We start from the raw sequence: 13,366 nt of genomic DNA on the forward strand, positions 1-13,366 counted from the left end.
TTTCAAAAACATGAAGAAATAGTAATGTTTCCAAACTTTTGGTCTGTACTGTATGTACATACATACTGTATATGTATATAGGGCTTTGAGTATATATATATATATATATATATATATATATATATATATATATATATATATATATATATATATATATATATATATATATATATATATATATATATATAGTGGTGTTGGGGGTGGTGTTGGCGCAGTAGATAAGACACATGCCTTTGGTGTGAGAGACCCGGGTTTGAATCCACTGTGAGGCACCAATGTGTCCCTGAGCAAGACACTTAACCCCTAGTTGCTCCAGAGGCGTGCGACCTCTGACATATATAGCAATTGTAAGTCGCTTTGAATAAAAGCGTCAGCTAAATGAATAAATGTAAATATATATATATATATATACATATATATATATATATATATATATATATATATTTTTTTTTTTATTATTATTATTTATTTATTAAGAATTTTTTTTTTAATTGTAATAATATTTGCAGAATATTTGCAGGGATGGGTCGCACTGAAGCTTAGTTAACTTGAATTGCAAAACTAATGCTCTTTCATTAAAGAAAAAATATCTGCTGTGTTTCTTGAAAGAGTGAAAGACAGAAAGAAATGCATGACACAGAAGGAGAGATGGGTGGAGGTTTTCCGGTGTTTTGGGTGGAATGTGAAAGCTGGCATTTTAGGAGAGGCCCAGCTGGTCATGTCTGACTGTCCTCGTTTTGTGAGTCATGTGCCTTGGTCGCACATGCCCCTCTCTTCTGAACTCTATTGATATATTTTAAACATGCAGGAAGCATCAATGTGTGTTGAAACGATTTAGACCACAAAAAAAAAAAAAAAAAAAAAAACACACACATATGGGCCTGTACTGAAATGAAACACTGAAAGGTATGTACAGGAAAACCAAAAAACATTTTTCACTAGCTGAAATGAATCTGGGTTTTATTATATATTTTTAAACAGATGCATTGCATAAACATACTGCTCAGGTTTGACGACCCTTCCAGGGAAACCTATTGACTAATGCTGCAAGTAATTTGGCCAAAGGTGGACCTCTGGGTGGTTTGAGGTTTCTGAGCTATGCTTGTGTTCACCGCAGGACTGGCGATAGAGCATCTCTCTCACGCTCTCGAAATGTCTCTTTCATCACTGCCTGCATTTTGCAGATTCCAACTCATATCCTGAAGAGATTTGGGAAAGAAGAGGGCAATGGAGCACATTGAGAAAAGATTTAAGGCTGAGTGAAACCTGACAGCTCTGTGATCTTGCAACATTTTAGTCCGGCTTGTGCAGCTCTTGATGAATAACTCTCCCTCGTACTAAAGTCCAGCTGAAATTCCTGTTCTCTATATTTAAATATTAAAACAAACAGAACAGCTGTTTACAGTACAGATCATATACTTCTCATATTCTCTCCTGGCATGTATTACTTCTACATCTGTCACTGAGGGTTAATGCTAGCGTTAAGACCTGCATGATGAAATTTCATAAGAGTCAAAGGTCAATCACTGCAGAATGCTAGCTTAGCATAAAAGGACTCCAACTTGAGGCAGCACCTGCTTTTAAACAGAAAGCGATGAAAGGCTCGGGCAGCAGATTAAACAAGTGGAACTTCCTCTATAGGTGAAAGGGCAAATAACAAGCATTTCTGAAGAGCCACGTGAGCCCCAAGATGTTTTTCCTGTAAGAACGAGTTCCATTACATTTTCTAAGAACATCGCTCGCTCTAATTCATACATTCCTGAGTAGACCGATTCTTAGAACATCATTAGAGCTGCCCAAATCCTTCCATATCTGCATGTCTCATCTGTTTCACATCAAAGACACTTGAAAAACACACTCTAGAATTTCACTTGATGTCTCTGGGATCCAAAACAGACTGCAACACCCAACACCACTTGTATAATTCAAGTTAGCATTGTTGATGTGAAGCAACACAATCAATAACAATTCAACTTAATCAACAGCTGCAACTATGAACTGAAATAAATAAATATCAGAGGGAAACCTTTACTATATTCAAAAATGAAAAATGTTGCCTTGGCACCAAACCAAAAGTTCTAAAAAAAAAAAATATATATATATATATATATATATATATATATATATATATATATATATATATATATATATATATATATATATATATATATATATATATATTAAAATAAAACACATGCCAAAATATTAAACAAATTACTTCCCTCTAAACTTGTATACGATAGGTCAAAATCATGTTTGTAAAGATAAATTAAAATAAAATTTTAATATAAGATCAAAAACTTTAACTTGAGCAAAAATTAAAGGAACAAAAAGTACTGAAACGAAAACTGAAATAAAATAACGTAAATAGAATTCTTAAAAAAAAACTAATAAAAACGACAAATGCGTATAATAAAACGACTAATATTTCTAAATATTAAAACAAATAAATACATAACTTCCCTCCAAACCTGAATATGTACTTTTAAATAAGAGATGATGAGATTTTATTGGTTTATTTTTGTTAAATGTGGCAATGTTGTAATGAAAACCAGGGAAATATTCCTCAAAACTTTGAGAAAATATACAACAGCAAAATATGAAGTACCACAACAAAGAAAACGTGAAAACAGCAAGGTATTGTGAATCGTACAAGCTGTCCTAAGTGACGCTCTTATATTTCACATATTTAATTTCAAAGAATCGGGAAGCGTTTGGCACTGCGTGTTTGTTTACAAGGAAGAGGGCCAAGGAACACAGTTTTCTTGCAGGTGGAATAGTTTTTCCTCTCACGTGTACCTGCTGACCTGCTTTCCTCTCAGGGCCGCACCCAGGCTTTGATTTGTTAATGATTCAACTCAAAGCCCTAACTAGATTTCACAAAAGCAACACTGGAAAAAGGGTGCAGAGAGGCACAGGTTAAACGGTTTCTGTAAGCCATAAACGCTCAGGTGAGGTCAGGAGGAAATAAGCCAAGTGTGGCATTGTGCTAGCGAGGCACACGTGACTTGGAGACAGAAGAATGAGGGGAAATACACTAAACATTATCTCATCGTTTACCATAGTATGTCTGTCTCAGGTGAATCACATCTAGCACAGATGTAAAGAGTTCACGTGTACACACGGCAAGATTGTGTTGCATTAACTGTTGCTAACAAAGAACAAAACAATGCTGATGTCTAGATGTTAATCGAAGTGTAAACATGGCTTGTAACAAACTCTAGTAAACAAACATGCCCCAGTTGAAAAAAAAAAAAACCTACCAAACAAGGACGAGGAACCATTACAAAACCAAAAATCACTTCCCCTATATTTTAAGCATATTAAGCTGCTGCTTTTGCGTATGTATTCTCTTGTGAAAAAGAAGTGTGCTGGATTGTATTAAATATGCACTTGTCGGGTACTGCAAATCTTATTTCTGTATAATGCCTCAAATGGTTCAAGAAAAGTCTTCATTACATTTTTTAAGAGTTCTTGAATTTTGGAACAAGACAGACAAGAATCATGATATTGCTTAATGTGACGATTAAACTTCAGAAGTTTTCGATTTTATTGAACGATTGACTATTGCACATTTGAAAGTCAAAATGTTGCATCACAGCATGGGTGTTTTTATATCAGCGTATCTCTGAAGGGAACATAATGTCTTTAGAAAAGTTTTGATTAAATTTTTAATAGATCTTCTCTGTACTGCCTGATAAAAGTAGCGTTTATGAGCGCAGTGCTGCTTTTTAAATTTGACTTTGATTTTCAATTAATTTTTTTCAATCTTTTTTTTTTTATTGAAAATCCTGCAGATACCCTGTGAATACATGGAACAATAGTTTCCCAAAAAGAAAACTGCCAGTGAAAATGCTGAGTGACTAGCCACAAAAAGTTAATGTCAAGCCCTGCTTGCAAATAATGTAATATTAAATAAAAACTAACTTAAGTGTATTTTAAGAGCTGACTTTTGTGACTTTTTCTTAACACACTTGTGCAGTTTTAAAAAGTGCACTTTACAACAAAAAGTAAATTTTAAATACATTTTTTTTAATTCATTTACTAACATACTGAAGCACATGTAAAGTACTTCATTATTTTATTTGATACTTATTTGATACTACATCTACATCTGAAGTTAACATTTAAAATGTACTTAATAGCAACTTATTTAAATGCATCACATACACATTTCAAAATAAATTTTAAGTATATTTTAGTTTACCAAACAGTAAATACTTGTTAGTATATTCAAGAGTAAACTTTCAACAACTTAAGTGGTCAAAAAAGCACTTTAGAAGTCATATTTAATACGAATTTCAAATAAAATACATTTAATTTAATTGTAAATAACATGCAATTAAGAGTCCAATAACATTGCAGTGTGTGCTTAAGTATATTCTTTTAAACTATCTAATTTCCATTATAAGTACTACTTTTAAGTGGACTTTTTTTTTTTTTTACAAGGGTTTGTTCAACGGTCCACAAAGTCAAACAACCTCACGGTAAGAAACCCTGTAACCTCGTTTCACTCCAGAGAGCAGACAGGGAGAGGGAAAGACTTTGAGCTTGAGGTTAAATTAATGGCTTCCGTCCGGCTCGCCCATCAGATGGAGGAGTTAGGTTTCAGGCCAGCCCTCATTTACAGATCGAACAACTTCCTCCGCCCTTATACAAACACCTGAGGGAGGGACAGGGCTTAGGCCAGCCCCATGTGACAGCGAGTTCACATGCACCACGGGAGAAACGTGTTACTGTAACACCTTGTCCGAGGCCAGAGAGGTTATGTAAAGACCTGATGGCCTTAAAATACAGCCAAGGGCACCGCAGGGAGGGGCAGAGGGAATAGAGGAGCAGATTGTGTTGGGATGGGGGTTGGGAAGCAGGAATGTATCAACTGTTCTTGAGCAATGGGAAACTTTTCTATCTGTGGATATATGATTATCATATGCCACATCATTCATGGCTGTGGAATTAAAAAATGTAAGGCTACAATAATGTTAAAAGGGCTTTCCATGCAGATAAATTAGTCCATTTTGAATTGAAGTGTTGTTGCAGACTTCATTTAGTTTTGCTTACAAGATACAATGAAAATGAGAAACAAGCATTCAAACTCTGGTTACCTGCATACATGCACCACGCAACATACATACATACATAGATTTATTAAACATTGATAGCTTTTTTCTGGCATATAGGAAATAAAAAAAAAACCTTAATGCAGAGACCTAAATTAAATTAACATCATAGACTAATGCTAGTAGACTAAAAAATATGCACAAAACGTCTATATATATATATATATATATATATATATATATATATATATATATATAAATTGAATGTCTCTATAACGGAGACATTATAATAGAGACAGGGCTGTTTCCAGCACTTTAAAGCTCCAAATAATACAATATGAATATTATTTTAATGGGATGACCAAAATATACTGCGGTGAACAAACATTTATGTAAAATTTTAAAAAGTATAACAAATCACCATTAGGCTATAACCTGTAAATAGCAGAAGAGGTATTTCTCTCATAAATTACTCATACTTTTTCCTTTATATTTTGAAATGATAAAATAACAATTATAAAATCACTATTATAAAACATCAAATCTTCACGAAATCAGATTTGGTCAGTTTGGCTCAAGTGCTCTGAAAAACTTTTCTTCGATTTGCAATTAAATCACTCGTAATCACTGAAGTTGTTGGTCAGTTCCAGACCATGTATAGAAGAATAAAGGTACATTTAATAAGAATATATATAATTTCCACATAAAAATTTGATTACTTGTTACTGTTGTTAATAAAATCAATTTTGTAAGCTTCCTAACTCAAGCTTAGTGCTTTAATGTCAAATGTAAACATGAAATAAACATGTAATATTATTAGTAACTGCACTTATTAATGCAAAACAATAGTAATTTTAATCACATACTGTACATATATGTGTGCGTGTGATTTTGTATTTAATTCTTTTAAGTATTTCTTTGTCATTTCAGAGGGATATGTCATTAAAAGAATATACTGCACATTGTTATTCCTATGAGCATTTGTCAGTAATACAGTTAAAATGGGGAACATATGTGAATGATTGCATTGCAGGATCATTTAAAGTGTGCTCCTAAATTTTCGGCTTGTGCTCCTAAAAGTCAAGGGCTACAGTGCTCCTAGTTAGTCTGGAGCCCTGCTGTTTTTCCATGCATCCGGTTATAGCAAACTAATTTTCTATTTCCTTTAAATTTTTTAATAATTTTAATCACATTATTTAATGTATGCGAGCTAACATGAACATAAGCCGTTGTATTTGTATAAATGTACATTTATTCATCTTATTATTTTATTTCATATGATTAGTAAAGATTAATACTACAACAAATGCATTGCTCATTGTTAGTTAATACATTAAAGCAACATTATCAAATATGACCTTATTATAAGGATGCAACATTATCAAATAAGGATTTACTATTTATATTAATTGGAAACAATGCAACTAAACTTTAAACAACATTTTCAAGAATTGTGCTCATTTTAATGAATGAAATTTCCCAAGCAGCAAAAGTTGATTTTCTGAGTGTTATACACATTAATCTCCACTGAGGATTAAAAGAAAAAGGAGATGGAAATCTGGAAAATGCTAAATAAAGGTGATATTTTTCCAATTGTTTTATGTCTGTCCAGACCAGGCATGAGCGCCAGGAGATGTGACTCATTTGGTGGATGCAAATTACAGAGACTGCATCATCCCACAAGGGAGACTCCATGTATTTTTGTTCTGTGTATGGAAACAATCACTGGGACCAAATGTAGCATTTTATTCTGATCATGTGGTTAGCAGAGGAACGAGACTGTTTGGTTAGGTTACACAAATCTTTGCCGACAAGACAAGTAGCTGCATGATGTTTCGACCGTGACCTACATAATCAAACACAGCGTAAACTACACACCTTCAGCTAAAAATACAACACTTGAAAATGAATTGTGAATGAATATGCATTGTGCACCCATTCAAATGCATCTACAAGTTGAAGGCAAATCAAGCAGGGATAACAGAGTTCGGATTTGTTTGAAATCAGATTGTTGATACAAGAAGGTCAGCTAAATCCCTGCAGGTAACTCACGTTATCTGCCGAGAAACTAGGTTATGATGGCGAAAACACTGATAAAGTTAATTGAAAAGCAGAGCAAGAGTAAGGTGTGCTGATGAAAAGAAAAAAAAGAGAGAGAGGGAGACATCGAAGAGCCACCACGTGAAGGGAGAGTGTGTGCTGTCTTCAGGCCATGTGCTGGTAGCAAGTGTGTGTGAACGAGAGCGGTCAGGGTAAACCAATGACTCATCCTGAAGGAGCTCCTCCACACACACACACACACACACACAAGCATGGAAAACACATTAAGCCATCATCCAAATAAGAGAATGGTAAAGATAGAAGTGGAAAGAAAAAAAACTGTGTTTTGTTGTTGTTTTTTGGCAGGGTTCTCGTGGTGAAATTAGCATTTTAAGGACTAAATATCACGTAACTGCAGTGGTGGAGGAAGTACTTAAGTTTAGTACTTAAGTAAAAGTACAACTACCCTGCAAAATATATACTTAAGTAAAAGTATAATTACTACAACATCTTACTTAAGTAAAAGTCATAAGTACATACTTTTAAATTTACTTTAAAGTATTTTTTTTAAGTAAAAGTACAATCAGTTGTCTCAATGTCTGGGCTGTTCAATTGTAACAATCACAAACAATATCTATTGTGTACTGGAAAGAGTTGTTGTGCAATACTGACACTGTAAAAATCTGGTTATTTACTTATTACTCATTAAATAATAATTAGGCTAAGCCAATTATGACGTACAATTTATTTTATTATGACATACAATTTATTTTATTTTTACTATACTATTAAGAGCAGTAAAAAAAACCTCAAAAGTACACAGGTGAGTGTTATTCTGAACACTTTAATCAAATTTGTATGACCAGTTTATTCTGCACAATATTATTCTGCTCAATATTACATTTATTTCTGTATTTTTGATCAAATAAATGCAGGCTTGATAAGAAGAAGAAACTTCTGTCAAAAACATGAAAAATAGTAATGTTTCCAAACTTTTGGCCTGTACTGTATATATATATATATATATATATATATAAAATATCATGATATTGACGAAAAACCACTGTCATAGTTCAAAATTGTTCACAATCGAATCAAACCAGGATATAGTTTTGCCTGCATGCTTACTTGTGAATGTCAAATAAATACCCGATGTTGTATGGTAAAGAAGCTAGGAGCCGACGCCGTATAAATAGTTTGAACATTTTTTCATCGAGTCAAAACAAACAGCTATTTTAGCCAACTACGAATGTACAGATATAGCAGTAGTTTGCTCATCTCCAAAAATGTAACATACTAGCAAGCTATCGTCCCTGCTGTGCTAATAAACAGCTAAAGAAGTTGCCCTGTTAGGGTAACAGTTACCACTAACTTACGTCAAACAAATATTATAATATCTTCGATTTACATCAGTTCCCCTTGTGTTGTTTCAAAACACGCGCTGAGCGCGTGAGTTCTTTGGCCATTTAGATCTCCGATCTGTTTCAACGTGCATTGGCCAGAAACGCCAAAACGTCAGTCGACCAAAAAAAATTTTATGCAAGATTCGGAAGGATGTAACGACACGCATTTTAATAATGTAGTGGAGTAGAAAGTACAGATAATTGCTGAAAAATCTACTTGAGTAAAAGTATAAGTATGCATTATTTTTTTTACTTAAGTAAAGTATAGATACGTAAAAATTTACTTAAGTACAGTAACGAAGTACAAATACTTCGTTACATTCCACCACTGCGTAACTGGGGTCACTTAAAAACTTGGGGAGTCATGGGTAAACATGGTAAATGTGATAAATGGTGCCAGAAATCTATAATTATAGTCAAGTTAGTCAAAATATTTAGTAAAATGTCCAATTCTATTAAAAATTACAATTAAATGTCAGATTCATTTGGGAAAAGGTAATGTAGGTGATGTGAGAATTTACAATTTGCAACATTAATCTGTCATTTATCCTAATGAAGACATTTCAAATTGAGGAATATTTCTCAAACTACATTTCATTTTGCACTTAAAAATCATCATGTCAGAACCAGCAGCAACGGCCTGTGATACTGCTTTTATATTGAGGAACTTACACTTTCAACGCAATATTGCCCGATACTTTTTTGCACGTTTTGCTCCATCAATGAAATGAATTCCAGACAAAGACACAGTGTAAACGTGGCAATGAGGAAGACTTAGTGGTGGGTTTCTAGAATAATTCAGCGACTTTCAAAGAATGATTCGATGACTCATTCAATGACATTCGCCTGTTTCGTCTACGAATTGTTTTCTTTGCACATGCCCACGTATGTTGTTAGGTTAGGGTGAACATACATCCCCTTCAGCCCGGACCTGTCCTGACCAGGATTTCTAAATTACCCAAAATGTTTTGCGAGAAGGCTACAAGAAAAGTCTGCGAAATGAAAAGTAAGGCAAAACACATTTAGGCAGTTTAGAAATCGCTTATTATTAGGAAATCATAAGGCAGCTAAAAATAAATTGGAATGATTCACCTTCTGTCATCACTAATTCATACTGAATTCTGTACATCAACAATCTTTAAGATTGGGTTAAGTGGGCTTTCAAATGGTACTTTTCAACAATGAGAACATGTTTAAGGGCAAGTAGCTGTGACAGAAGCTTTTCTTGCTGAATTCTTTCATTACTATTTTTAAAAGCATCCTTTGTCTGAATTTCGCAATTTATCTGGTAAATCGCAGAGATTTTCATACTTCGCTTATTTTGCACATGCATCATGGGGGAAATTTTAAGCGAGCATAGAGATCACTAGCTGGCCCTTGTTTCATCACTCCACAGATTTACAGGATTTTAGGAGTGATAGAGGACATTTATCATCCTGTCTTTCAGCCGCTGAATAGTTGATTTGGTGGCGTGTCGTCATGTTGAAAGATGGGCCGTCTTCTCATTTTCAACTTCCTTGCTGCAGGGTTTAGTTTTGCCTGTAATTTGTCCCATCCATCTTCCTCTCGGCTGACAAGTGCGTCAGTTCCAGCTTATAAGAAATACTGAACTCTATGATTTTTTCTTGGTATTATGTATTTGGTTTTCATCAGAACTACAGTTGTTGATATTAGCTGAAAAGCTGATCTGATTGCAGCAACATTTGTATCACAGCCAATACATTTCTTCACAGGGGTCAGCAAACTTTGGTAAGCGGGCCACGGCACGTATACAACACTGACACACAAGCAAGAAGACGGAGAGAGAGAATATTATACACTCGTACAAAGCTGTCACTGAAGCTTAAACGTACATCTTTGTTCTGTATTTAACCCAAACAGTATATATTAGTACCTTAAAGCTACATATTAGTGCTTCAAAAGCACATATTAGTACCTAGTGTACACAAAAGTGCCTTTTGAAAAGGTATCACCCCAGTTAGAGTTTCATCTTTTGTGTGTGTATGTTGGTTGAGCATTTTATTAAGTTTGTGTATGGATTAGGCTTGCATATGTTTGAATGAATACAAGATTTTCTTTTTTTAGGCCTTCTGATTGTGATACGGTCAGCATAAGTGCACATGTGTGTGTGTGTGTGTGTGTGTGTGTGTGGGGAACAAGGATGTGCTTTGCATGGGAATTATTTTCCTGAGACTCATCCTGTGATTCAGCATTTTCTCTTGAACACATTCTGCTTGACTCTCATTGCATCAGTTTTGTCTGTGTGTGAGTTCCTGTTAAATGATGCTGGACAAAAGAATGTGATGATAAATGTGGGTGCGTTTACACGTAACAGCTCGAGTAGATGCGTGTCTGACTCTGTGCTTGCACGTACACAGCCTTTATTAACACATTCATGTGCTCGTGTCGGGTCGAGCTTCCTTGCGAGAAGGCAATGTGTCTCTCAAAATAGAAAGTATGCGACAGGTAAGAAAAGCAAACAAACATAGATTACAGGAACAGTCATGACTCACTACGAGATTATTGACTTCCTATGAAACCGGTCGGTATGTAAACCACTTAAGTCAATATAAAAAATCCTTTATCACCATGATAAAACTCATTTACCTTGAAATGTTTGTTTTATATATATATATATGGCTGTTTTCTTAAGGCTGTAACCAGCCAATTCCAGTAAAGAGCTAACAAAATCAAATATGGATTACAATAGAGTGAAATTATGTTTGTGTGCAAATGATAATTGTGGAAAGGATAGATCAGTTAAGCTATTCTGAATAGTCACAAATACCATGGACACAAGAGCAGATGTCCTTAATATTCATATTAAATTCAACCAGTACTTTCGGTTTTTTGATTTATTACTTTGGCCCTACAAAAACCCACAATGCAATACTGTTTAAAAGTCTGCGGTCAGTAAGATTTAAAGAAATGAACCTACATCTAGAAAGAATACATTAAAAAAAGCTATTATGAACAGTAAATAAGCATACTGGGATAATTTATGAAGGATCACACAACACTGAAGAACAGATTAATGACGTTTTGCCATCACAGAAATAAAGTTACATCTTAATATATTAATATTTTCCGATAAAAATAAATGCAGCCTTTGTGAGAAGTAAATGCTTCTTTCAAAATTATAAAAATTGCAAACTTTTAAACTGTATGGGGATGTGGTTACATCCTCTGATTATTTACATGTTTTGTTAAACCCAAAGTTTAGATTGCGGTTATTGAAATGTAAGCCAGTCAAAATGATCCGTTTAGATTGTAACTTCCCATCTACACTGACAGTGAACAATGTTGCACAATAAAACCAGAACATGGTAATCAAAGAAACACTAAAGCTCGATTTCATCATACTAGTTTTGTCACATCGCTCACTTTCAGTGTAGACCGTAAAACTGTCAGGCCGCTGGGTCTGGTTAATCACGGGGTGCTCCATATCCCCGTCCGCTCCCACGCTGCGGCCCACTCGGGTCCGTCTGGGCCAGGCACGTTGCACTGACTCAGGACCTGCTCTTGTCTTGTCTGGCGCAGGGCCTGGACTGAAAACCCCACAGATCTGCCAGAAAGTGAGTCAGTCTTTTCCACCCAGACACACTGAACATGAGGGAATGCAGAGCGGATCTCTCTCTTTATCTTGGACGGTTTGAAATTATTATGTTTGAAAACCTTCACCTCTGCTATAAAAAGTTAATTACTCCACCAACATGAACCAACGGTACTGAGGAGAAGACATTATTTCAATACCAAGCAGTAAATATCCACATGTCCATGTTCTCAAAAGGCTTTGCTTTTTTTGCCATCTAGTGGCCAATTTTTTTTTTTTTTCAGTCTGCTCAGCCCAAAACTTCACTCATAGGAGGAAACCCGTCCTGGGATCCCCAACCACTGCACTGCACTCGGTTTGTCTCCCTTATTTAACACACCTGATTCAACTCATCAGCTTATCAGTAGAGTCTACAAGACTTGAACTGGGTGTGTTCAATGAAGGGACATACAAATTATGTATTGAGGGGGTCCTAGGGACTGCTTCGAGAAAGATATGTAGGCCTACAACGCAATAGCATTTTTAGTTATTTTTTACCAATAAAACTGTACGACTTTTCCCCATTTCAAATAAATACAAACATGGAACTGAACTGACCGTTATTACTGCTACTGACAGAGCCAGCACTTTGTCTCAAAGACAGTCACTTGACGCCACCAACTGACGTAATGACGCAACTACAGAAAGAGTCACACCAATTATGAAGATGCATGACATTTCTAGTCAAAAGAGACACTTCAGAGCAAAGTAGCCTATAGCATATTTGTTTTGAATACGGAGATCTCTACTCACGCTTCTGAAATTCCTTGATTTCAAAGCTTTTCGTAACAGTTAGAATCCTGCTGATGATTCCATTTAGAATATTTCCTTTACTACTACTAATCATTATTATATTAGAAAACATAATACATTTTGAAATGCATTCAGTTTAAAAACATTTTGGTAGAAATGTGTTCAGGATTTGTCGAGACATTTATATTTGGGCAGAACTAGAGGGCTCTCTTTGGTTTTGTTTTTAAAATGCAGATCTAGATTAGCTGAAAACATCCGACATGTGAATCCATCTCACTCACCTCCTGCACCTGTCAATCCTGCCCTGTTTTCATCCTCCTCCACCGAATTTACTTGACCTGACAGCATTTAAGCAAATAGTATTTGTGTAGCTGTTACATCAGTCAGGCCTCTGTCAATTAGCCTCCTGAAGATCACGTGCTGAGCTTATCAATCATGTCATCAAACGCCTATTGAACGATTGCCTGCCACTGCGTCTTTTATGTGTAAACGTTATTTATTCACGTTCATTTTATTGT

The 13,366-nt window shown here is 35.0% G+C and overlaps 1 long non-coding RNA gene across 1 annotated transcript in view; it reads right to left on the bottom strand.

Annotated features, from left to right (window-relative positions):
• LOC127952848 (uncharacterized) overlaps positions 1-13,259 on the bottom strand; it is a 37,138-nt gene extending 23,879 nt beyond the window's left edge. Inside the window, exon 1 of the long non-coding RNA XR_008153060.1 lies at positions 13,130-13,259. This is a non-coding gene — a long non-coding RNA (uncharacterized LOC127952848). The remainder of the gene's footprint in view (positions 1-13,129) is intronic.
• Between the last annotated feature and the right edge of the window lie 107 nt (positions 13,260-13,366).

Source organism: Carassius gibelio, chromosome B3 (genome assembly GCF_023724105.1).
Source record: "Carassius gibelio isolate Cgi1373 ecotype wild population from Czech Republic chromosome B3, carGib1.2-hapl.c, whole genome shotgun sequence".
Classification (NCBI taxonomy): domain Eukaryota; kingdom Metazoa; phylum Chordata; class Actinopteri; order Cypriniformes; family Cyprinidae; genus Carassius; species Carassius gibelio.